This window comes from Leucoraja erinacea, chromosome 6 (genome assembly GCF_028641065.1).
Source record: "Leucoraja erinacea ecotype New England chromosome 6, Leri_hhj_1, whole genome shotgun sequence".
In the NCBI taxonomy this organism is placed as follows: domain Eukaryota; kingdom Metazoa; phylum Chordata; class Chondrichthyes; order Rajiformes; family Rajidae; genus Leucoraja; species Leucoraja erinaceus.
The window spans coordinates 31641617-31667071 of record NC_073382.1 but is presented as its reverse complement, the minus strand read 5'-3'; the positions used below and the strand labels follow the sequence as shown (position 1 = coordinate 31667071).

Genomic DNA, 25455 nt, shown 5'->3' with positions numbered 1-25455 from the left:
AGATGTATATGAGCAAGAACAGCAGGACAAAGATGGAAAAAAATACATTAAGTGCTGGGGTAACTCAACGGGTCAGGCAGCATCTCTGGAAGACATGGAAGTGTAACATTTTGGGTCGAAACACTTCTTCAAACTTATTGTAGGAAGGGAAAGAAAGCTGAGAAATGAAATGAGGACAGGACAAGGCCTGATAGGTGGATACAGGTACAAGATACAAGATACAAGATACATTTAATTGTCATTTGGACCCCTTGAGGTCCAAACGAAATGCCGTTTCTGCAGCCATACATTACAAACACATAAACCCAAGACACAACATAATTTACATAAACATCCATCACATCGCTGTGATGGAAGGCCTAATAAACTTATCTCTCCACTGCACTCTCCCCCCCCGATGTCAGAGTCAAAGTCAAAGCCCCCGGCTGGCGATGGCGATTGTCCCGCGGCCATTAAAGCGACGCCGGGTGGTGCGAGGTCGCACACCGGGTCTTGGTGTTAGAGCCCCGGTGTGCGCTCGCAGAGTCCCGCGGCCATTCCAAGCCGCGCGGGGCAGTGATGTTAGGCCCCGCTCCAGGAGCTCTTCAACCCCGCAACTCGGGCGGGGGAAGTCGCCGTTGCGAGAGCCCTGAAAAGCGGTCTCCCTCCAGGGAGCCGCGGGCTCCCGGTGCCGCCGTCCACAGACCTGCCGTTGGAGCCTCCGACTCTCCGGTAGCAGCAGCAGCAGCAGCAGCAGCAGCAGCTCCTCCACCGCTCCACCCGCTCCGGACTCGGCCAGCCCCGCGACGGCGACGGTGAGTCGTAGCACCAGAGTCCCCGGCTTCTTCCTGTTGGAGGCCGCTCCTCGTTGCGGCCCCAACGACAACGGAAACCCGACGAGAAAGGTCGGGTCTCCAGTGCAGGGAGAGATTTAAAAAGTTTCCCCCCCCCTCCCACCCCCACACACACACCCCAACAAAAAATAACAAAAACTACATTAAAACACAGACAGAAAATAATAAAACTCGGACAGACTGCAGAGGCCACTGCTGACCAGAGTCGCGCCGCCCACCGTCAGGTGAGGGGGAGGGGATTGATTTGTAAATACATGGACCAAAGTCAAAGATAAAAATAAGTCAAGGCTGTAAGAGGAAGAGACATGGGTGGAAGCAGGTTGGGGAAGAGGGAACGGGGCCAGGATAGTGGGAGAAATGTGTGTGCATTCGTGTGGGGGTAAAATAATGGGGTTGCTTGTTGATGATTAGGGCATAAGGAGAGTATCTTTGCAAAAATAGTATTTCAGAGCAGAAGCACATGGTGGATGTCCCATGGAAATGGACAACAGAGGGCAGCATGGTGGCACAGCGGTAGAGTTGCTGCCTTACAGCGCCGAGATCAGGGTTTGATCCTGATGGAGTTTGTACGTTCTTCCAGTGACCGCGTGCGTTTTCTCCAGGAGCTCTGGTTTCCTCCTGCATTCCAAAGATGAACAGGTCTGTAGGTCTGTTGACTTTTGGTTAGTTGCCTTGGTAAATTCTCCCTAGTTTGTAGATAGTGTTAGCATAGGGGGATCACTGGTTGGCATGGACACGTTGGGACAAAGGGTTTGTTTCCATGTTATATGCATAGGCACACATTTTGCAGGTACTATTGACAATCATGGAAAGGCAGAGCTATAACATGCCTGGCAGGAGAAAGGCCATTATCAAAAAGGAGGTTCACCTTTGATGAGGCTAGCCCATTATTCTTCAGGCATGTTGATACATGCGATGTCCCCAAATACAGGATACTTGACTGCAAAATTTGTGGTAATGGGAGACTGCATTTGCTTTCTCCTTCCAATACAGAATTGGCTTCATGTTAGGAAACAGAGGGTAGTGATGGAAGGTTGTTTTTTGGACTGGAGACCTGTGGTTAGTGGTGTGCCTCAGGGATTAGTGCTGGGCCCAATGCTGTTTGTCATCCATATCAATGATTTTGATGAGAAAGTACAAGGCAGGTTAGTAAGTTTGCAAATGTCACAAAAGTGGGTGGTATGAAGATGGTGAAGATGGTTATTAAGAAATACAGTGGGATCTTCGCAGCTGGGGCAAATGGGCTAAGAAATGGCTAATTGCTTAATTTGGATTATGTGACATGTTCCATTTTCGGAAGTCAATCCTGGGCAGGATCTTCACAGTGAATGGTAATGCCTGAGGAATGTTGCAGAGCAGAGGGATCCAAGAGTGCAACTATACAGTTCCTTGAAAATGGCATCACAGGTAGATAGGGTGGTCAAGAAGGCTTTCAGTACATTGGCCTTCATCAGACAGGGTATTGAGTACAGAAATTGGGATGTTATGTTACTGTTATAAAAGATGTTGGTATTTTGTTTAGTTTTGGTCACCCTGCTACAAGAATGATGTTGTTAAGCTGAAAAGGGCACAGATAAGATTTACAAGGATATTGCCAAGACTCAAAGGCCTGAGCTATCGGGAGAGATTGAGCAGGCTAGGACTTTATTGCTTGGAGCGTAGTGCTGGAGCGCTATCGCGGAGCAGAGCGGGCAATGCCTTACCTGGGTCACCGCGCTGGATCGATGCACTGGAGCTCCGGTGAGCTGTGATTGCTGAGTTCAACACCTCCGGGCTGCGGGTCTGTGGAGCGGAGTGGGCGGCACCGACTTCAACATGGGGAGCCTGGGAGCTCCAAACCGGCGGGGCCTTGTCGGCTTCAGAAGCCGCGGTCTCCAGTAGGGAATTGGCCGTTCCAGGTGGCACAGCCACTGAGTGGACTCTCCCGACGCCGGGGCAATAGAACCCGGTGAGAACGGCCAGCAACATCGGGCCTCCATAGACGCAATAGCGGAGGCCTCAATAGGCCTGCCTTTGGGAGAACTGGGGATGGGGACTGGACATTGTGCCTTCCCCCACAGTGGTAACCATTGTGGGGGGATGATGTTTGTGTGTAAGTGATTATTTTAGTTTGTATCTAAGATGGCTGTCGGAAGGGAGAGTGTACACTGGCGCGGTTTAGCTGCCGCTGCTCTCTCTTCACATTGTGTTTTTGATTTTTTTTGTCTTTGGATCGAATTCTGTCTTTAATTTGTGTATTGGTGATGTCTTTATTATTTATTTTACTCTGATTATATGTTTTTAACTCTTGTTAAATTCTGTAAGGTGTCCTTGAGACTTTTGAAAGGCGCCCACAAATAAAATTTATTATTATTATTATTATATAGAAATTTATAAAATCACAAGGGAATAGAGGGGATGAATGTACAGATTTTTTTCCCAAGGGAAGTGCAATCAAGAAATTGGTTTAAAGTGAGTAGAAAAATAATTAATAGGGAACTGAGAGGGCAAGTTTTTCACAGATTGTGGTGGGTATATGGAATGAGCTGCCAGAGGAAGTAGTTAAGGAAGTTACAATAACAACATTTAAAAGACATTTGGACAGGTAGGTATATATATATATATATACATGTCCATATGGGTATTTGATTTGGAAGGATATGGGCCATATGTGGGTAAATGTAAGATGGGGCATTTTGATCGGCATGGACAAATTGGGCTGAAGGGCTTGTTTCTGTGCTGTGTGACTTTATGATTCTGATTTATACATTGTGCAAATAAACAGTGCTGGGGGATCTTGGCAGTCCTGGTAGCATCAGTAGAGGGAAATGGACAGACAGCATTTGGGGTTGTGACCCTTCTTCAGATTGACATGTGCATTTTGTTTTTTCAACTGTCTTATCACACTGTGCACATGGGCATACATCATTCACATGCCCAATACATTTAGATGCCCCGTAATGTCAATGGGATATCTAATTCACTTTGATCTTCTCAATGGAGATCTGTAATACCCAGAATGTGCAATGTGCAACTCTCATAAACATATATTTGCTGCTTATTTCCAATGACAAATTTGTGTTTGGATTTGAAATAACTTTGTTTTATTGTTGTTATTAGTTTTAATATGGTCTCAGGTCTTCATCTATATATATTTCTAACCATGAATTGTTAATAAAGGCTTGTGGTTCTTGATGATACTTCCATAGGCATCAGGTTTTCACATAAGATCAATGAGAGATTTTATGTGTTGAAAAACTTTGTTTGAATTTCCTACTTGATTAGACCACCAGCAAACTGGCATCTCATCCAAGATGGTGCCATACATTGTCTACAGAACCTCTAACACTTCACTTTACACTCTCTAATGTCTGCTTTCTTTTTCCCAGTGCTAAATTGTGTAGCTCTACACAATCTGAGGGTTTTGTATTAAAATTGTAGCTTCTGTACAGTTTGCTAAGTGAAATACCATTTGCTTTCTGTGACACTAAAAGGTTTGCTTACATAGGATATATTTAGAAACCCATTTGGCCAAGTCTAAAAGCTTTCTACCCATAACATGCCACTTTTTGCATGGATATTCTAGCACTCCTAAACAATTCCCACTGTGATATGTGTTCCAAATAATATTTGCATCCATTTGTGGATAAACTGCGAGGCTTCCATTCTTTAATCACAGACACCAATGTTTCCAGTTGGAGAATGAGAAATCTAATTGACCATAACCAAAACTGCTAGAACATGCATTTCTTTGTTATTGGTTTATTAATATCGCTTGCACAGATGTACAATGGAAAATGTTGTTTGCATCATATCCAGGCAGATCATACCATTTATGAGTGCAATTATACCATGTATGAGTACAACAGGTAGTCAAAAATGAAAGAAAACTGTTTGCTATATAAAGTTACAGCTACAGAGAAGGTGCAGAAGGAAAACAACGAAAGGGGCACAACAATGTAGATTGGAAGATTGGAAATACATCCTTAGCATATTAGAGAGGTTTGTTCAAGGGTTGAACAGCAGGAAAGAAGCTGTTCTTAATAACAGCATGTAATCACTGGTCACCAACATTTTCACCACCTCCAATGGGATCTCACTACTGGCCACTCGTTGCTTCCCAACTCGTTGCTTCCCAACCAAACCACCCCCTCCCCAGGTACATTCCCCTGCAACCGCAGGAGTTGCAACACATGTCCTTTTACCTCCCCCCTCGACTGCATCCAAGAACCCGGCAAACAGTCTTCCCAGGTGAGGCAGAGGTTCACTAGCACCTCCTCCAACCTAATCTACTGTATCTGCTGTTCCAGGTGTCAACTTCTCTACATCGGCGAGACAAAGAGCAGTCTCGGCGATCATTTCGCTGAAAGCCTCCACTCAGTCCATCTTATCATACCTGATCTCCCTGTGGCTCAGCACTCGCCCTCCCATTCCCAATCTGACCTTAGGTACAGAAAATTGCTGGAGAAACTCAGCGGGTGCAGCTGCATCTATGGAGCGAAGGAAATAGGCGACGTTTCGGGCCGAAACCCTTCTTCAGACTGATGGGGGGTGGGGGGGGGAGAAGGAAAGAAAAGGGGAGGAGGAGGAGCCCGAGGGCGGGCGGATAGGAGGGTGGGAGGAGACAGCTAGAGGGTTAAGGAAGGGGAGGAGACAGCAAGGACTAGCAAAATTGGGAGAATTCAATGTCAATGCCATCCGGACGCAAGGTCCCCAGGCGGAATATGAGGTGTTGTTCCTCCAATTTCCGCTGTTGCTCACTCTGGCAATGGAGGAGACCCAGGACAGAGAGGTCGGATTGGGAATGGGAGGGGGAGTTGAAGTGCTGAGCCACCGGGAGGTCAGGTTGGTTATTGCGGACTGAGCGGAGGTGTTCTGCGAAACAATCGCCCAACCTACGCTTAGTCTCCCCGATGTAAATCAGCTGACACCTAGAGCAGAGGATGCAGTAGATGAGGTTGGAGGAGATGCAGGTGAACCTTTGTCGCACCTGGAACGATTGCTTGGGTCCTTGAATGGAGTCGAGGGGGGAGGTGAAGGGTGTGTTCCAGGTGCGACAAAGGTTCACCTGCATCTCCTCCAACCTCATCTACTGCATCCTCTGCTCTAGGTGTCAGCTGATTTACATCGGGGTGTCAGCTGATTTACATTGCTGTCTCCTCCCCTTCCTTAACCCTCTAGCTGTCTCCTCCCACCCTCCTATCCGCCCGCCTTCGGGCTCCTCCTCCTCCCTTTTTCCTTCCTTCTCCCCCACCACCCCCCATCAGTCTGAAGAAGGGTTTCGGCCCGAAACGTCGCCTATTTCCTTCGCTCCATAGATGCTGCTGCACCCGTTGAGTTTCTCCAGCAATTTTGTGTACCTTCGATTTTCCAGCATCTGCAGTTCCTTCTTGAACACCCAATCTGACCTTTCTGCCCTGGGCCTCCCCCATTGTCAGAGTGAGGCCCAGCACAAGTTGCAGGAACAGCACCTCATATTTTGCTTGGGTAGTTTACACCCCAGCAGTATGATCATTGACTTCTCTAACTTCAAATAGCCCTTGCTTTCTCTCTCAATCCCCCTCCCCTTCCCAGTTCCTTCCACTAGTCTTACTGTCCCCACCTACATTCTATCTTTGTCCTGCTCCCTCCCCTGACACCAGACTAAAGAAGGGTCTTGACCCGAAACGTCGCCCATTTCTTCTCTCCAGAGATGTTGCCTGTACTGCTGAGTTACTCCAGCATTTTGTGTCTAAGTTGTTCTTAATGTTTTATTCTTCATATCCACTGTTCATGCACGGATTTGTCATGCATGAATATTGGGTATTTACATACTCTATAATCTAGCACTTTGCTGGAATATTGATGAACCAAGGTAGTATTATGAAATGTCTTATAATTTATGATTACAAGTGTTATGATATATTCCTGCATTCTCTGACATGCCTGTGTTAATATAAATCTGCTTCATGTTATTTTGTTCTCTGTCTATTCAGGAATGTTTCTGTTACTGAGCCTGCTAATAGAGGATATTAAAAGAGCTTGCAAAGGTTTTGTTGGGCTTGCGACCATGATCTTTCATTAAAATAGCAGACTAATCCTCTGAGCTTAATTTTTAAATAGCAATGTTCACTGGTCACCTTACCCTGACACTATCGACTTCCATCAGAAAGGAAGCAAATATAATCGTATCATTTTAACCATGTGTGTCTTAAGAAAACCAATAGATGCGATAGGATATATATTTTTACACCCCCTGGGTTGGGTTTCCATGAAAAGTAAACTTGTCTGAGATGCAACAAGGATAGTTGACTAGGACCATTGATTTCCCATTGGGTATTTAAATTAAAATTCCCCTTCCTGCCATACACCTCATCACAAACTGTGTTAACAGTATTTCAAAGCAGTGAAAAACATTCCAAAAACTGTAGAATCATAACATAATGAATGGTTGAGCCTTGGAAAGTGTTGTAGAACAGAGTGATCTGGGAGTACAGGTGCATGGTTCCCTGAAAGTGGTGGTTCAGGTAGACAGGGTGGTGAAGAAGGTGTGTGGTACACTTGTCAATATTGGGATGTGTAATGAGTACAAAAGTTTGGACATCATGATGGAGCTGCATAATGGTCTCAACTATGTTAAGTTAGGCCCGGTGCGGAAAAAAAACTGCCATAATGTTACCTGGGCTTGGTTAACAAGGCCAAGTTGGGCACAAGGATCTAGTTCCAAGTCAAGTCAAGTAAAGTCAAGAGAGTTTATTGTCATGTGTCCCTGATAGGACAATGAAATTCTAGCTTGCTGCAGCACAACAGAGTATTGTAAATAAAAATACAGAACAGTTCCATTAAATATACACATAAATAAATAAATAAATACATAAATAAATATATTGCTCTTTGATTAACCAGTTACCTGCCTGCAATTCCCCACACCCTAATACTATTTCTTTCCCAAGTCTTCTCAAGGCTGAGAATATGTTGCTAGTAGCTGGGTATCCATGACAACCCACTCTAAAATTCAATTTCAGGTGTAAATTCAAGAAACACCAAAGACAAAAAGAGCATTATTCATTATACAATCAATTTAATGACCTTGTCTAGTGTGATTTTTTTTTGGACCTTGCCATTCTTAAAGCATGCTCTTCTTTATGAATTTCCTTGAAATACACCCAATATATTCTTTATTACAGAACAGGGGTTCCCTCTCACAGAAATATCCTGGGGGTTGTACTATGTCTCTAATAACCTCTCTCTCCTTAAATACGGGGAGCTATCTTCTTAGTTTTACTCCTGGTACCGTTTGCTACTGGACTATCTGCCAATAGTGGAGCGGTTGGAGTCAAAGCATCCTGTACTAGTGTTCAAGAAGGAGTTGGTAGTGTATGTCGGTCAGAGGTCTGTCCCCTGCGATGGAGATGGTGAGGTCAAGGAATGGTAGGGAAGTGTCGGAAATGGTCCAGGTGTATTGGAGTGCCGGATGGAAGTTGGTGGTGAAGTGGATGAAGTCAGTCAGTTGTGTGTAGGTGCAGGAGGTGGCCCCAAAGCAGTCGTCAATGTAACGGAGGTAGAGGTCGGGGATGGGGCCCTGGTACGTATTGAACAAGGATTATTCAACGTACCCGACAAAAAGGCAGGCATAGCTGGGGCCCATGCGTGTGTCCATAGCTACGCCTTGTGTTTGGAGGAAATGGGAGGAGTCAAACGTAAAGTTGTTGAGGGTGAGGACCAACTCCGCTATGCAGAGGAGAGTGTCAGTGGCTGGGTATAGGTTGCTCCTCTGGTCGAGGAAGAACTGGAGGGCTTTGAGGCCATCCTGGTGGGGGATGGAGATGTAGAGTCACTGGACATCCATAGTGAAGATGAGGGGGTGAGGGCCTAGATAGTGGAATGCATGGAGGCGGCAGAGAGTGTCTGAGGTGTCTAGAACATAGAAGGGATTTGACCAAGGGGGATAGGATGGAGTCAAGGTATGTGGAGATGAGTTCGGTGGGGCACGAACACGCAGAGACAATGGGTCTGCTGGGAGAGCCGGGTTTATGGATTTTGGGGAGAAGGTAAAAACGGATCGTGCGGGGCTGTGGAACGATGAGGTGGGAGGCTCAGTCGGGCAGGGCGTGGGAATTGATGAAGTTGATGATGGTGCTAGATATGGTGGCCTAGTGCTCGTCAGTGGGGTCATGGTCCAAGGGTAAGTAGGAGGAGGTGTCCGAGAGTTGGCGCGTGGCCTCAGCTTTGTAGAGATTGACGCACCAGACTACCACGGCACCTCCCTTGTCAGCTGGTTTGATGACCAAATCTGGGTTTTTGCGGAATGATTCAATGGCAGTGCGTTCAGATGAGGAGAGATTGGAGTGAGACGGGGGAGTGGGGAAGTTGATGCGGTTGACGTCGCGACGGCAGTTCTGGATATAGAGTTCAAGAGCCGGAAAGTTATGAGGGGGGTTCCACGAGGTGGGGGTGCGTTGGAGACGGGGAAAAGGGTCATCATTGGGTGGAGAGGACTCCTTCCCATGGAAATGCGCTGTGAGGCGGAGGCGACGGTAGAAGTGCTCCAAGTCATGGTGGGCGCGGAACTCATTGAGATGGGGACGGAGGGGGACAAAGATAAGACCTCTGCTGAGGCAGACCGTTCGGTGTGGGAGAGGGGGAGGTCGGGGGAGATGGTGAATACCCGGCAGGGATGGGAGTTTGGGCCAGAGGAAGGCAGGTGGGTGGACTGGGGACGGGGCAATGTGTCGGGCGGGGGGGGGGGGGGGGGGGGGGGGGGGGGGGCTGTAGTAGTGTTGCTGCTGTTTGTAAATCAGGCTTTATTGTGGAATCTGAGTGTCTGTTGTGTGCGCAAGCTATACAATGTGTAGATGGAATACGGGGAACGCTAGAAAAATAAGGTGGAGGCTGCGAACTTCTCCTAATCCTAACACTTTCGCAATCTTCCAAATAATCGTTTTCTCCACTTTCAAAACCAATGCTAACCACCGGGTCCTTGAATTCTAGATCTACTGGTGCTGGTTTCCCTTCAGGAGATTTATTTCTCTCCCGCTCTCTAATACATCCACACCCCTTTCTCAAGGTATCTGGTTTACTTTATCATCTCTTAGTTCTATTCCAAGCTTTGAAGCTGCTTCCTGCCAATTTGCCATTCTCACATCTTCTTTACTCGCTTTCTGCTCTTCATAGTATTGTCTCCATTATCCAATCAGCTCCATTGATGCATCACTATTACTTCATTGCCAAATAATCTTTTCGATATACTTCACTTCCTTCAATGTTCAGACCCCTCCTTCGGGCCACAACTCATCTCCTAATTCCTTATTCAGTGCTCTTGAAAAGTTCTTTAACATCTCAGCCTTTTGTGGGAACTCGCTACACACTCATTGTAGCGGGCCCTCCGGGTCCTCCATTGTATCTCGTGCAACTCGATTTCCCATTGTTGACAACAATAGACACAATCTCTCAAATGATTCACACAATATCTCAACAATTCACACTCCACTTGCAACCTTCTAGACTTATCAAACTTGCTTTCAAACAATGGCCAAAAGTTCTGCAGTGTGTCAGCAAGTCTTTCACTCAATCACCACACAATCACACAATCAAAATCTCCTTTCAAACTGGGCGCCCCAAAAATTCCTTCACAGTCTCACACAAAAATTCACACAAGCTTTAAATCCGGTAAACAATTTAAAGTAACAATCCTTGGTCAATAGACAAGTTAAGGTGCTTCCACAAAACAATCAAACACACTTCAGCAGCAAATCTCCTACACTCGAAACACCTTAATCTATACACAAACAAATAAGCTCATAACATGCAAGCAAAATCATACTTAGACAAGAAATTATACCACTTAGTATTATCATGCAAAAACACACTCTAATATAAAGCACACGCATTCGTCCAATATCACAATTGTTAACTGTACAGTCCAAAAAACAAATCACAATATATTTAAAACCCAAATCGTGCTGTTTTCAATCAACGGAACCCCTCCCTTGGATACAGGAGACTTTCCCTTCAAAGTATTTGTTCGCTGAGTGGTACGTTCCCTTCAAGATACTCTTCTCTAACAGGTACTCTTTTAACTTCTAAGTTTATATGCTTAGTGGTACAATACTCTTTTCTAACAGGTACTATTTCCTCTACCTCAGTTACTTTTTCCACCAACAGGTATTGATCAATGGATCCAAAGGATACAAACACATGATTGAACAGCCACGATTCGGACACCAATTATAACAGTCGTCTTAATCACAATATATTAACATACAGTCATGATTCGAACTATGATTATAACAGTGTATCTAACACTCAAAACTCATCTAACACATCCACAAATCATCCACAAGACACAGTAAATACAATAAACAAAGGCAACATTTTAAACACACTTTGAACTGTAAATCAACAAAATCTTAACAATTCTAACAATATTTTTATTACACGCGTTAAGCAACGATCTAATATATACATCTTTATTAATGTACAGTAGCCAATACCCTCAATATGAAAGCCCAGAATAGATCAATGAAGTATCTCTATACAATAGCCAGTCCTTCAATATGAAGCCCTGAATTTGGTAGAATTTGAATAGAATTTAGACCTTTACTTTTCTTAATTACCGTACCCGACTATTGTAGCTCCCTTCTCGCTAATTCGAGTAATTATAATAGATGCGTCTTTCAATTTCAATCAATCCTCAGTGTTGCCCTCCGAGTATTTTCTTCAGCCAATTATACTCCAACACTGGGTTCCCAGTACCGTTATGGAGTCCTCAACTTATCCAAAGTTCTAGTACTACTCAAGCAGGCGGGTCCTTCAACCCCCTAGGCTCCTTCCTTCCAACCTGCTAGGCACTGGGCTTCAGCACATGTCCGCTTTGCGCTGGCGTTCGATGCCGATCTTTAAAGTGCCTTTCCAATCGCACCCTCAGCGACGATACAGTACTTCTCCTCTTTGTACTATTCCCTACTCAGCCCTATCTCTTAAGATACCCCAACCAATTCAGACATCCCAGTCTGAGTGGGGCCTCTAACCGCTGAAATCTGCTCTTTGTTGTCAGTCCAACTCAATGGTACCTGACTGCAACAGCTGTTGACTAACCAGGTGTGGGGACTTTAACCCACTAGAGAAAAGCCTTGTGAGCCTAACCCCCACCTCACCCTTAGGCAAGGACTCTATCTCTCTTTACCCTAAGTGCTTGCTAGACTACTGTTCTTGGGTCTTGTTGGGATCCCCAACACAAGTGTGTGAATGATTGATTCGTCCCAATCAGCAAAGTGGGGAAATCTGATGCGAAAACCACACTGTGGCGCCGATTTCTCCACTCTCAATCTGGAACGACTCAACTCCCGAATGGCAAACTTCTGTCTGGGGCTCCATCGAGATCGCGGATGAGCCCCGAATGTAATTATGCTCCTAAATCTTACTTCAGTAAAGCACTCAGTCAAGCAATGGATCAACTAACTCTTAATACTCTCCCACAAACGAACTTCCGGTACGATACCTAACCAACGCTGTGGGTCTGATCCTATGTAATGGTTGAAATTGCGCTTGCAAACTCGCCAACGTCCAGCGATGTCGGAGACAAAAATTAGAGGGTCAGCCTTGCGGAGTGAGCTGGCCATGGCAACATGAGAAGATGGAAAAACGGGTAAAAACAAAACACAGGGAATAAAATACAAACCGATATACTTCAACACGGAGTGGGTTAACCACATCTGACACCATGTTGAGTAAATCTGACCTACTCACTGATCTGGTACAACAGTACTGATTGTAAACTTTTATAACACACTACAGCATGTTGCTTCAACTGTATAGCAGCATTGACTGTCGGGTTGCGATGACATGAATAGTGTGGTAGTAGGTAGAGCTTATGATAACAAAGCATTACATTGGTTAGAAAGTAAAGTGACCAATCTATACCCTAGACCTTTCCTTCCACCCCATCAGCAATCGCATACAACACATAACCCTCCGAACATTCGGTCACCTCCAACGGGATCCCACCACTAGCCACATTTTTTCCATCTCCCCCTCTTTCCGGTAGGCGGCGCGGCTCTGGCCAGCAGCGGCCTCTGCAGCCTGTCCGCGTTTTTATTATTTTTTGTCTGTGTTTTCTGTGTAGTTTTTTGTTATTTTATGTTGGGGGTGTGTGTGTGGGGGGGGGGGGGGGGGGGGGGGGGGGGGGGGGGTGGGTGGGGGGGGGGGAACTTTTGAATCTCTCCCTGCACTGGAGACCCAACCTTTCTCGTCGGGTCTCTTCAGGTGTCGTTGAGGCCGCAACGAGGAGCGGCCTCCAACGGGAAGAAGCCGGGGACTCTGGTGCCGACTCACCGTTGCCGTCGCGGAGCTGGCCGAGACCAGAGCGGGTGGAGCGGTGGAGGAGCGCTGTCGCTGCTGCTGCTGCTGCTGCTGAGTCGGAGGCTGCTACTGCGGGTCTGCGGATGGCTCGGACGACCCCGCGCGGGTCCCTGGAGGGAGACCGCTTTTCGGGCTCCTGCAACGGCGACTTCTCCCGCCCGTGTTGCGGGGTCGAAGAGCTCCTGGAGCGGGGCCTAACACCATTGCCCCGCGCGGCTGGAACGGCTGCGGGACTTTGCGAGCGCACGCCGGGGGCTCCAACACCAAGACCCGGTGTGCGACCTCGCACCACCCGGCGTGGCTTCAATGGCCGCGGGACAATCGCCATCGCCAGCCGGGGGCTTTGACTTTGACTGTGACATCGGGGGGGGGGGGGGGGGGGGGGGAGAGTGCAGTGGAGAGATAAGTTTTTTTGGCCTTCCATCACAGTTATGTGATGGATGTTTATGTTAAATGTAATTATGTTGTGTCTGGGGTCTATTTGTGTGTAATGTATGGCTGCAGAAACGGCATTTCGTTTGGAACCCCAGGGGTCCAAATGTCAATTAAATTGACTCTTGACTCTTGACTCTTTCCGCCTTCCGCAGAAAATGATCCCTCTGCAACTCCATGGTTAACTAATCCCTTCCCACCCAAACCACTCCCACACTATATTAACATACAGTCATGATTCGAACTATGATTATAACAGTGTATCTAACACTCAAAACTCATCTAACACATCCACAAATCATCCACAAGACACAGTAAATACAATAAACAAAGGCAACATTTTAAACACACTTTGAACTGTAATATTTTTATTACACGCGTTAAGCAACGATCTAATATATACATCTTTATTAATGTACAGTAGCCAATACCCTCAATATGAAAGCCCAGAATAGATCAATGAAGTATCTCTATACAATAGCCAGTCCTTCAATATGTTAATTTTTTCACACAGAGAGTGGTGAATCTCTGGAACTCTCTGCCACAGAGGGTAGTTGAGGCCAGTTCATTGGCTGTATTTAAGAGGGAGTTAGATGTGGCCCTTGTGGCCAAGGGGATCAGAGGGTATGGAGAGAAGGCAGGTACGGGATACTGAGTTGGATGATCAGCCATGATCATATTGAATGGCGGTGCAGGCTCGAAGGGCCGAATGGCCTACTCCTGCACCTAATTTCTATGTTTCTATGTTTCTAATATGAAGCCCTGAATTTGGTAGAATTTGAATAGAAGAATTTAGACCTTTACTTTTCTTAATTACCGTACCCCACTATTGTAGCTCCCTTCTCACTAATTCCTTATTCAGTGCTCTTGAAAAGTTCTTTAACATCTCAGCCTTTTGTGGGAACTCGCTACACACTCATTGTAGCGGGCCCTCCGGGTCCTCCATTGTATCTCGTGCAACTCGATTTCCCATTGTTGACAACAATAGACACAATCTCTCAAATGATTCACACAATATCTCAACAATTCACACTCCACATGCAACCTTCTAGACTTATCAAACTTGCTTTCAAACAATGGCCAAAAGTTCTGCAGTGTGTCAGCAAGTCTTTCACTCAATCACCACACAATCACACAATCAAAATCTCCTTTCAAACTGGGCGCCCCAAAAATTCCCACCCCAGGTACCTTTCCCTGCAACCGCCGAAAGGGAAACACCTGTCGCTATACCACCTCCCTCAACCCTGTCCTGGAACCCCGGCATCCTTTCAGCTAGGCAGAGGTTCACTTGCACCTCCTCCAACTTTATCTACTGTATCCATTGTTCAAGGTGTGGACTCTTATACATCAGCGAGACCAAACGCAGACTGGGCGATTGTTTCGCGGAACACCTTAGCTCAGCCCGCGTGAACCAACCTGATCTCCTGGTTGCTGGACACTTATTCTCCTTCTCATTCCTATACAGACCTTTCTGTCCTTGGTCTCCTCCATTATCAGAGTGAGGCTAAACAGAAATTGGAGGAGCAAAATCTCATATTTTGCTTGGGCAGCTTACAGCCCAGTGGTATGAATATTGATTTATCTTACTTGAGGTAGCCCCGGCATTCACTCTCTCTATCCTTCCACCACCCAAGTTACACTAGCTTCTCATGTTCACCCTACAAACAGCTAACAATGGTCTGTTTCTTTTATCATTGTTACTTTTTTTGCATATCTTTCATTCATTGTTCTTTATCTCTCCTCATCACTGTCTATATCTCTCGTTTCCATCATACCTAACCAGTCTGAAAAAGGGTCTCAACCCGAAATGTCACCCATTCCTTCTCTCCAGAGATGCTCCCTGTCCAGCTGAGTTACTCCAGATGTTTGTGTCTATCTTCAGTTTAAACTAACATCTGCAGTTCCTTCTTACACACCCAATATATTGGTCACATGTGGATGTGGCTGGAAATTTAGGTCATTATCTTCAAATTACTTTTTTAAAGTGTCCGAACTGATCTCCCACTGAAACTGTCATCCATGTATTTTGTTAACTCATTTTAAGCATTGAAACGATTCCCTGGCTGGACTCGCACCTTCCACCAATTGTAACATGAACACAACAACAAATTAGTAAAGCTGTGTATAGTCTGGAAGAAATAGACGTCTGACCCCGAAAAATAGAAAACATAAAACATAGAAATTAGGTGCAGGAGTAGGCCATTCGGCCGTTTGAGCCTGCACCGCCATTCAATATGATCATGGCTGATCATCCAACTCAGTATCCCGGTACCTGCCTTCTCTCCATACCCCCCTGATCCCCTTAGCCACAAGGGCCACATCTAACCTCCCTCTTAAATATAGCCAATGAACTGGCCTCAATACACCTCTGTGCCAGAGAGGTTCAGAGGATTCAACCACTCTCTGTGTGAAAAAAAAAGTTCTTCTCATCTCGGTTTTAAAGGATTTCCCCTTTATCCTTAAGCTGTGACCCCTTGTCCTGGACTTCCCTAACAGTCGGGAACACATCTTCCTGCATCTAGCCTGTCCAACCCCTTAAGAATTTTGTAAGTTTCTATAAGATCCCCTCTCAATCTCCTAAATTCTAGAGAGTATAAACCAAGTCTATCCAGTCTTTTTCATAAGACAAGTCCTGACATGCAAGAATAAGCATGCCAGGAATCAGTCTGGGGAAACCGTCTTCTGCACTCCCTCTATGGGCAATAATGTCCTTCCTCAGATTTGGAGACCAAAACTGTATACGCAATACTCCAGGTGTGGTATCACCAAAGACCCTGTATACAAACTTGAAGTAGAACCCTCTCTTGCTCCTATACTCAAATCTTTTGCAATGAAAGCTAAACATACCATTCGCTTTCTTTACTGCCTGCTGCACCTGCATGCCTACATTCAATGACTCGTGTACCATGACACCCCAGGTCTCGCTGCATCTCCCCCTTTCCCAATCGGCCCACCATTTAGATAATAGTCTGCTTTCCTGTTTTTGCCACCAAAATGGATAACCTCACATTTATCCACATTATACTGCATCTGCCAAACATTTGCCCACTCACCCAGCCTATCCAAGTCACCCTGCAGTCTCCTAGCATCCTCCTCACAGCTAACACTGCCCCCCAGCTTAGTGTCATCCGCAAAACTTGTAGATATTGCCTTCAATTCCCCTAATCCAGTTCATGAATATATATTGTAAATAGCTGGTGACTGGGTCCCAGTACCTGAGCCTTGCGGTACCACCCACTAGTCACTGCCTTTGCATTGTGAAAAGGACCCGGTTTACTCCTACTCTTTGCTTCCTGTTGGCCAGCCAGTTCTCTATCCCCATTAATACTGAACCCCCGAATGTCGTGTGCTTTAAGTTTGTATACTAATCTCTTAGGTGGGACCTTGTCGAAAGCCTTCTGGAAGTCCAGATACACCACATCCACTGGTTCTCCCCTATCCACGCTACTAGTTACATCCTCGAAAAATTCTATAAGATTCGTCAGACATGATTTATCTTTCGTAAATCCATGCTGACTTTTTCCAATGATTTCACCACTTCCCAAATGTGCTGCTATCCCATCTTTAATAACTGACTCTAGCAGTTTCCCCACTACCGATGTGAGACTAACTGGTCTGTAATTCCCCATTTTCTCTCTCCCTCCCTTCTTAAAAAGTGGGGTTACGTTTGCTACCCACCAATCCTCAGGAATTACTCCAGAATCTAAAGAGTTTTGAAAGATTGTTACTAATGCATCCACTATTTCTGGAGCTACTTCCTTAAGTACTCTGGGATGCAAGCTATGCCCTGGGATCTGGACCTGGGGATTTATCGGCTAACCTGGATTTCAATTTACTCAAAGCACTTCCGGCTACCTTAGAAGACGCTTTGTCACGGCAAAGGAAAAGAAAAAAGAAGAAAAAAAATTTCAAATAAGAGCAAAATTTGACCCGCGGGGTGGGGGGGGGTGCTATTTAGGAAATTGAGGAGAAAACGGCAAACCTTATTTAAAAATGTGAAAAGTCTCGGAAAAATGAAACGGAGTGAAGGACGGAACCACATAAATTGTACAGTTTATGACTCAATTGGATCAGCCATATCCATGTTGGAGAGAGAAATAAAATGATCCTCTCCTTGGTCACTGTTTATGGAAACGCATAGAAAATGAACAAAAAAAAAAAGAGATGAAAAACTCCTTTGCAGAAAGGGGTGGACTGCAAGGGTTCATAAATTTCTTAAACATAATGAATTTCTGATTTAACAATCTACATAAAAGAACTGTTTGCAGAGCATTTTTTGTTCCATGAAAAAAGTTTTTTCATAATCAAAAGGGAAAAAAAGAGAGAAAAAGAAGAAAGAAGGGAAATTAAGCCCATTTTGGAAAGAGAAAAGAGAAAAGAAAGAAGAAGACAAAAAGAGGGAGAAAAAGGAAAGACAAAGTAAAAAAGATGAGGGATCTTTGAAGTCCTCCTGAAATGCTGGGGGGGAAAAAAAGACTGAGATTGGCTCCCGCGTTCCTCCACTATGTTCCGTCTTCTTTGTTTATTTTTTCCTTCTGAAGACTAAGTCTTTTATTCAATTGGTCCGCCATAGTCCTTGTTCCCCATGGACTCCAACTCACGCTGTTTCCTTAGCTTTGATTTGGTTTTTAAATACAATCTCTTGCTTTTTCACCTCTATAAAAAAACTTATCCATGGATGTTTTCTTTCATAATCTATTTTTCCTTCCTGATTTAAGGGGCCCTTTTGCCAAAACTTTCTCTCCGGATGAACAATTTTTCTTCTGGCTAATTCATCCATCGCAGTCTTTAAATGTTCTTCCTTGTTATTGCATACTACCACCGTTCAACCCTCATTAGAATGAACAATTTTGTCCAGTCCCAATCCATGCAGTCTTAAATGTCCAATGCATATCACCGTCTCCCTACCAATTTCCTGTTTGACATCGCCCATTCCTTCTCTCCAGACATGCTGCCTCACCCGCTGAGTTACTCCAGCATTTTGTGTCTACCTTAATTTAGTAAAGCTGTTATATATCTAAAATAATAACAGGAACTGCTAGGAATGCTCAACAGGTCAGGCAGCACCCTGAAAGAATGGTACCACATTTAATATTTCTAGTCAATTACTCTTGAGAATAGGAAAAAGGTTTGAACCACAGATAAAAGGGATGAGGGCTAACCAGAAGGGATGTTCTGCCATAAGCAACTGCATGTGTTGGAATCTTGATGAAAAAACACAATGCTAGAGGAACTCAATGGATCAGGCAACATATGTGGAGGAAATGTTGCCTAACCTGCTGAGTTCCTCCAGCACATTGTGCTTTTCTCAAATTCTGCCATGACAGATTCAATAATGAGATTAATAGAATCAGAAATGGGATTCTAAACTAGAAAATGATGGGAACACACAGCATGTCAGATAGATTCAATAAAGAGAAACAAAGTAAAAATGTCAAACCAATAAGCTTTCATAAAATGGGATGATGGTGCATGAAAAGATGTGATAATGGGACAAAGAGCTAAAAATAAATAGGCTGAGAAGGGTGTAGATACTGTAGAAATAGCAGAATCATTTCATTGAGGCGGTAAACTCAATTTAAAGTCCATTGAACTTGTATTGTCTGTCCATTGAACTTCATTAGAGTAGTGTAGGAGGCCAGAGATTGTGGAATGGTCATGACATTTAAAAACTCATATTCTAGCTCTTTAAGATGTTCTTATTTTATACTTGGTTGACAAAATCCCCTATTACTGCAAACATTGGTTTCTTATCTCATCATAGAACACCCCAAGGTAGACGTTCATCATAGAATATGTGATGTAGCATTATTTCTGTGGTACTGAATAAAGAAGCAGCTCCAATGCTATGTGTTTAGCGCATACAACAAAGGACAAATTCCTGCCCTACAGCCCAGATTTTCTTATTTAATGATTATTCATATTGCGTTGGATGTAGTTCAGAGAAGGTTTACTTGACTGATATCTGCAATGGATAGGATGGCTTATCTATATAATTAAAAGTCTCATCTTGACCACTTCCTGTCTGCACTGTATATTGAATTTAGAAAAAATGCTACCCTGTATTGCTGTGATTTTTGGCTATCTTACTCACAGTCCTCCTTTGCTGAGCCAGTCCTGAGGATTTGTCTCATCGATGAAAAATAAAAAAGTTAAGCGTGTTTAAAAAATCTTGAGATCAGCTGATTGGTCCTCTCGCCTGTCAATCACCTCGATAAAGGTAACAACCCTTTCGTGGGGGTGGCAGGACTATAAAACCCCGGATGCCTGGACGTGAGTCAGTCACTCTTCAAGATCGCGAGGGAGAGGCCACAACTGTCATTCTAAGCTGCGAATCAACTGAACTGTAAGTTTGCAATGTACTTGCAATAAATGATTTGTTAGCCCTTAATGTCAATGCCATGAGTTGTTTGGCCTGCTGCCCTGCCTGTGCTTGAAACTGCAATGCTTTATTAGTTCCAACTGTGTTTGGAAGGAATAAATGCTTTATTCGGCCCGACTGTGTTTGGAAGGAATAAATGTTTTATTAGGTCCGACTGTATGGAAGAAATAAATGCTTTATCAGGTCCAACTGTTTTGAAAGGAATAAATGCTTTATTAGGTTCGACTGTGTTTAGTCCAAAAGTCGAACTCATTTTGTGACTTCTGCTTAGTGGACAGGTCACGTTGATTGCGTAATTTTAGGTGAGTGCAGAGGTCGCACTGAATGCGGAAGTGCCACTGACTGTGGAAGCCCACAGTGGAGAGGCCGTGCTCAGCCGTGTTAGTAAATTCAAAAAAGTTTACTGTCATATATATGGTGTGTGAGTCAGTGTGTGTGAGTGTGAGTGTGTGTGTCTGTGTGTGTGAGAGAGTGAGTGTGTGTGACTCTGAGTTTGACCATGTGTGAGTCTTTATGAGTGTGAGTGTGTGTGAGTATATGTGTGTGAGTGTATATGTGTGGCTGTGTGTGTGTGTGTGTGATGTGTGTGTGAGTGTATGTGTGTGTGAGAGTGTGTGTGTGTATGTATGTGTGCGTGTGAGTGTATGTGTGTGTGAGTGTGTGTATGTGAGTGTGTGTATGTGTATCAGTGTGAGTGTGTGTGTGAGTGAGTGTGTGTATGTGTGAATCTGAGTGTGTGTGTGTGAGTATGTGTGTGTGTGTATGTATGTGAGTGTGTGTGTATATTGGAATTGGTGGATAGGTGGAATATTGCGTTGGGGGACCAGCACCCCGTGGGAAGCTGGGACTCAACAGGTGCCACTTAGTCTAGTATACAATAATTTAAAGGAATGAGAGTAACTTAATTGGACCAATCAACATCAACCAGAAGACTTGACAGGGTAGATGTGGAGTGAATGTTTCCTCTTATGTGAAAGTGTACAAATTTATGCTTTCTATTTGAGGCAGCTACATGGCCACCATTTAAAAGACATCTGGACAGATAAATGGAAAAGAAAGGTTCAGAGGGATAGGGGCCGAAAGAGGACAAATGGGACAAGCGTAGATATTGGCCAGCTTGGACAAGTTGGACTGAACAACTTATTTCCAAGATGTATGACTCGATTAACTATGTCCTTATTTTGAAAAAATAAAGCATCACCGATTTAATCCAGAGATGACCCAAGGCCTCTCAAAGGGCTGTGAGTCATTGGAACCTCGTTTCTCAATGGATAATGGAACCAAAGTATTTGAATTTTTTAAATGTTTCAATTGACAGGTAATTGATGGGTGAAAGCTTGCTGTGGGTGGGCAGAGATTACAAGCAGACATTGGAGTTATAAAATGGCAGTGCACACTTTGAGGTTCCCTAAACTTGATTCACATTTTGTATGCCATTGGCTCTTTTTATCTGTTTAGCCTGAGTACCTATACCTAATATCAAGTCCTACACTTTCCTTGATGCCTGTAAGGGTGTGTTAATTAGGTGCCGAAGGAACTCCAAATGGCTGTAGGTCTATCTTTTAGAAATTCAATAACTTTCAAAGCAGATGTTGCTGAATTAAGGGAAAGTCAAAGATTTGGTTGAGAAGGGAGATAGAGAGGCCTAGGTCTTGGAGCTCGATAATGAGTTTAGTGTGGATGATAGCATTGAACATTAAGACCATATCATAAGTGATAGGAGCAGAATTAGGCCATTTGGTCAATCAAATATACTCTGCCACTCAATCATGGCTGATCTATCTCTCCTTCCTCACCTCATTCTCCTGCCTTCTCCCCATAACCTCTGACGCACGTACTAATCAATAATCTATCTATCTCTGCCTTAAATATAACCACTGACTTGGCCTCCACAGCCTTCTGTGGCAAAGAATTACACAGATTCACCACCCTCTGTCTTAATAAATTCCGGCTCATATCCTTCCTAAAAAAACGTCCTTTAATTCTGAGGCTATGTCCTCTAGTGCTGGACTCTTCCACTGTGGAAACGCCCTCTATACATCCGCTCTAACCAAGCCTTTCACTATTCTGTTCATTTCAATAAAGTCCCCCCTCATTCTTCTAAAATCCAGCGAGTACAGGCGCAGTGCCGACAAACACTCATCATAGGTTATCCTACTCATTCCGGGGATCATTATTGTAAACCACCTCTGAACCCTCTCGATAATCAGCACATTTTTCCTAAGATATGGTGTCCAAAATGGCTCACAATATTCCAAATGTGTCATGACCAGCGTCTTATAGAGCCTCAGCATTACATCCTTGTTTCTGTATAGAAGACCTCTCAAAATAAATTAAGCTGTAGTTGATGAAAATAAATTAAGCTGTAGCAGCCTGATGTATGTATGTATGTCAGCCTGAGGTAGGGCCGAGATGGCCTGTTTCCGTGCTGTAATTGTTATATGGTTATATATGGTATGTGTTCCTGTTATCCAGATGGTCCAAAGCTGAGTCCAGAGTGAGTGGGTTAGCATCTGCTGTTGACCTGTTGTGATGGTAGGCGAATTGAAGCCGATTTGGGTAATTTGAGGGAGAAGTTGATTTGCACCATGACCAACCTCTCAAAGTATGTAATTATAATGGATTTAATTGCTCCAAGATATGAGTCATTGATACAGGACAATATGCTCTTCTAGCTCTTCATTTTTAAAGCACTCAAATGGGGAAAATAAAGAGTTTAGGGAAGCTGCATTGATGATTGATTATTTTTCTTATTTTATGTCTTATACATGTCAAACTTGATCAGTAGACAGGATTGAAATGTGCCAAACTTGAATGTACAAATGTACAAACCGAGGTTGCCACATTCAAACAGCTGGAAATAGATTAAATTCTCATTGACTACAGAGTCGCAACAGCAAATTAAGCTGAAGTTTGATTGCATAGTTGGCATCCCAAACATCTGGGGAGCAATAGATCATGTAAACTTTGAGCTACATTTCCCTGCTGTTCTGGAGCTGTTTATTATAGATCCATTCCTTCAAATGGCAGGTGGTTGGTGATATAATGGACCAAATTGTGAATGTCATTTTTAAGTACTCTGAGCTTGCGTGAGACTTGCAGATTATTATGAATTATCATTTATTTTTTCTGGTAAATGGTGCAATCAGTGGTGGTAGAGCTGAGGTTAAGAAATTGATTGGTGAATTGTTCTCGATAAACAGCTGGGTTTACATAGTTTTTTTTTCAACGTCAGAGAGTTGGAAAAAGGCATTAAAAACTAACATAGCAAACCCATGAAATATATAGAATGATGTAACCACTTATAGGATTGAAACCATTTACTTTGAAACGCACATTGTAATACCCTTCACCAGGGACGTCAAGTACAATATATATGTGTGTGTGTGTGTGTGTTTGTGTTATTTATGTATATGTATGTATATATGTGTGTGTGTGTGTGTGTGTGTGTGTGTGTTTTTACATTTATATAGATATATATGCATATATATGTATACATGTATATAGCACATCACATTAGCTAATTATATATACGTGCGTGTGTGTGTATATATTTGTGTATATATATGTGTATATATATATGTATATATATATATTTGTATATATATATATATATAGTATGTATATATATGTATGTATGTGTATATATATGTATGTGTGTGTATATATATATGTATGTATGTGTGTGTATGTCACAATGCCCAATGCTCACAGATGTCCAATCGGAATGGATCCATTTACGTATGCCTTTGTACCAACCCCAACCCCTGGTGAACGTTCCATCGTGTGATGTCACAATGCCCAATGCCCAAAGACATTCTTGCCATAGAGGTAGTACAGAGAAGGTTAACCAGACTGATTCCTGGGATGTCAGGACTTTTATATGAAGAAAGGATGGTTAGACGCGGTTTGTACTCGCTAGAATTTAGAAGATTGAGGGATGATATTATAGAATCTTATGGTTCTATGTTTCCTTCTCCTCACCCCTCTCCCTCTCCCACCCATCACTCTCTCCCCCACCCTCCTTCACTCTCTACCCCACCCCCTTCCCTCTCCTCCTGCCCCCTTCCCCCTACCCCTCTGTCCTCTTCCACCACTCCCCTTACCCCTCCCCTCCCCACTCTTCCACTTCTCTCCCCCCTTCCCCTCCACTCTCCCTCCCCACTCTTTCCACTCTCTCCCCCCCCACCCCTTTCTCCCTCCCTCCCTCCCTCCCCCCCTCCCTCCCTCCCTCCCCCTCTCCCCTCCCTCCCTCCATCCCCCCCTCCCCCACACATCTCTCTCCCCATCCCCCTCTCTTACCCCCTACCCCGCTCTCCTTTCCCTCCCAAATCTGACCCATTTCCTACTCCTCCTCTCCCCTCCCTATAACCATATAACCATATAGCAATTTACAGCACGGAAACAAGCCATTTCGACCCTTCTAGTCCGTGCCGAACACGTATTCTCCCCTAGTCCCATACACCTGCGTTCAGACCATAACCCTCCATACCTTTCCCGTCCATATAACTATCCAATTTATTTTTAAATTATAAAAACGAACCTGCCTCCACCACCTTCACTGGAAGCTCATTCCACACAGCCACCACTCTCTGAGTAAAGAAGTTCCCCCTCATGTTACCCCTAAACTTCTGTCCCTTAATTCTCCAGTTCCCTTGTTTGAATCTTCCCTATTCTCATTGGGAAAAGCTTATCCACGTCAACTCTGTCTATCCCTCTCATCATTTTAAAGACCTCTATCAAGTCCCCCCTTAACCTTCTGCGCTCCAAAGAATTAAAGCCCTACCTTGCTCAACCTTTCTCTGTAACTTAGTTGCTGAAACCCAGGCAACATTCTAGTAAATCTCCTCTGTACTCTCTCTATTTTGTTGACATCCTTCCTATAATTAGGCGACCAAAATTGTACACCATACTCCAAAATTGGCCTCACCAATGCCTTGTACAATTTTAACCTTACATCCCAACTTCTATACTCAATGCTCTGATTTATAAAGGCCAGCACACCAAAAGCTTTCTTTCCCACCCTATTTACATGCAATTCCACTTTCAGGGAACTGTGCACAGTTATTCCCAGATCCCTCTGTTCACCTGCATTCTTCAATTCCCTACCATTTACCATGTACGTCCTATTTTGATTTGTCCTGCCAAGATGTAGCACCTCACACTTATCAGCATTAAACTCCATCTGCCATCTTTCAGCCCACTCTTCCAACTGGCATAAATCTCTCTGTAGAATTTGAAAATCTACTTCATTATCCACAACCCCACCTATCTTAGTATCATCTGCATACTTACTAATCCAATTTACCACACCATCATCCAGATCATTGAAATACACGACAAACAACAGTGGACCCAACACAGATCCCCGTGGCACCCCACTAGTCACTGGCCTCCAACCTGACAAACAAACATCCACCATTTCTCTCTGGCATTTCCCATTCAGCCACTGTTGAATCCATCTTGCTACTCCTCTATTAATCCCCAACC

The 25455-nt window shown here is 44.2% G+C and overlaps 1 non-coding gene across 1 annotated transcript; it reads left to right on the top strand.

Annotated features, from left to right (window-relative positions):
• Positions 1-1655: 1655 nt before the first annotated feature.
• Positions 1656-1817, top strand: LOC129698491 (U1 spliceosomal RNA). The gene has a single exon (XR_008723677.1). It is a non-coding gene; the product is annotated as a U1 spliceosomal RNA (small nuclear RNA).
• The last annotated feature ends 23638 nt before the right edge of the window (positions 1818-25455 follow it).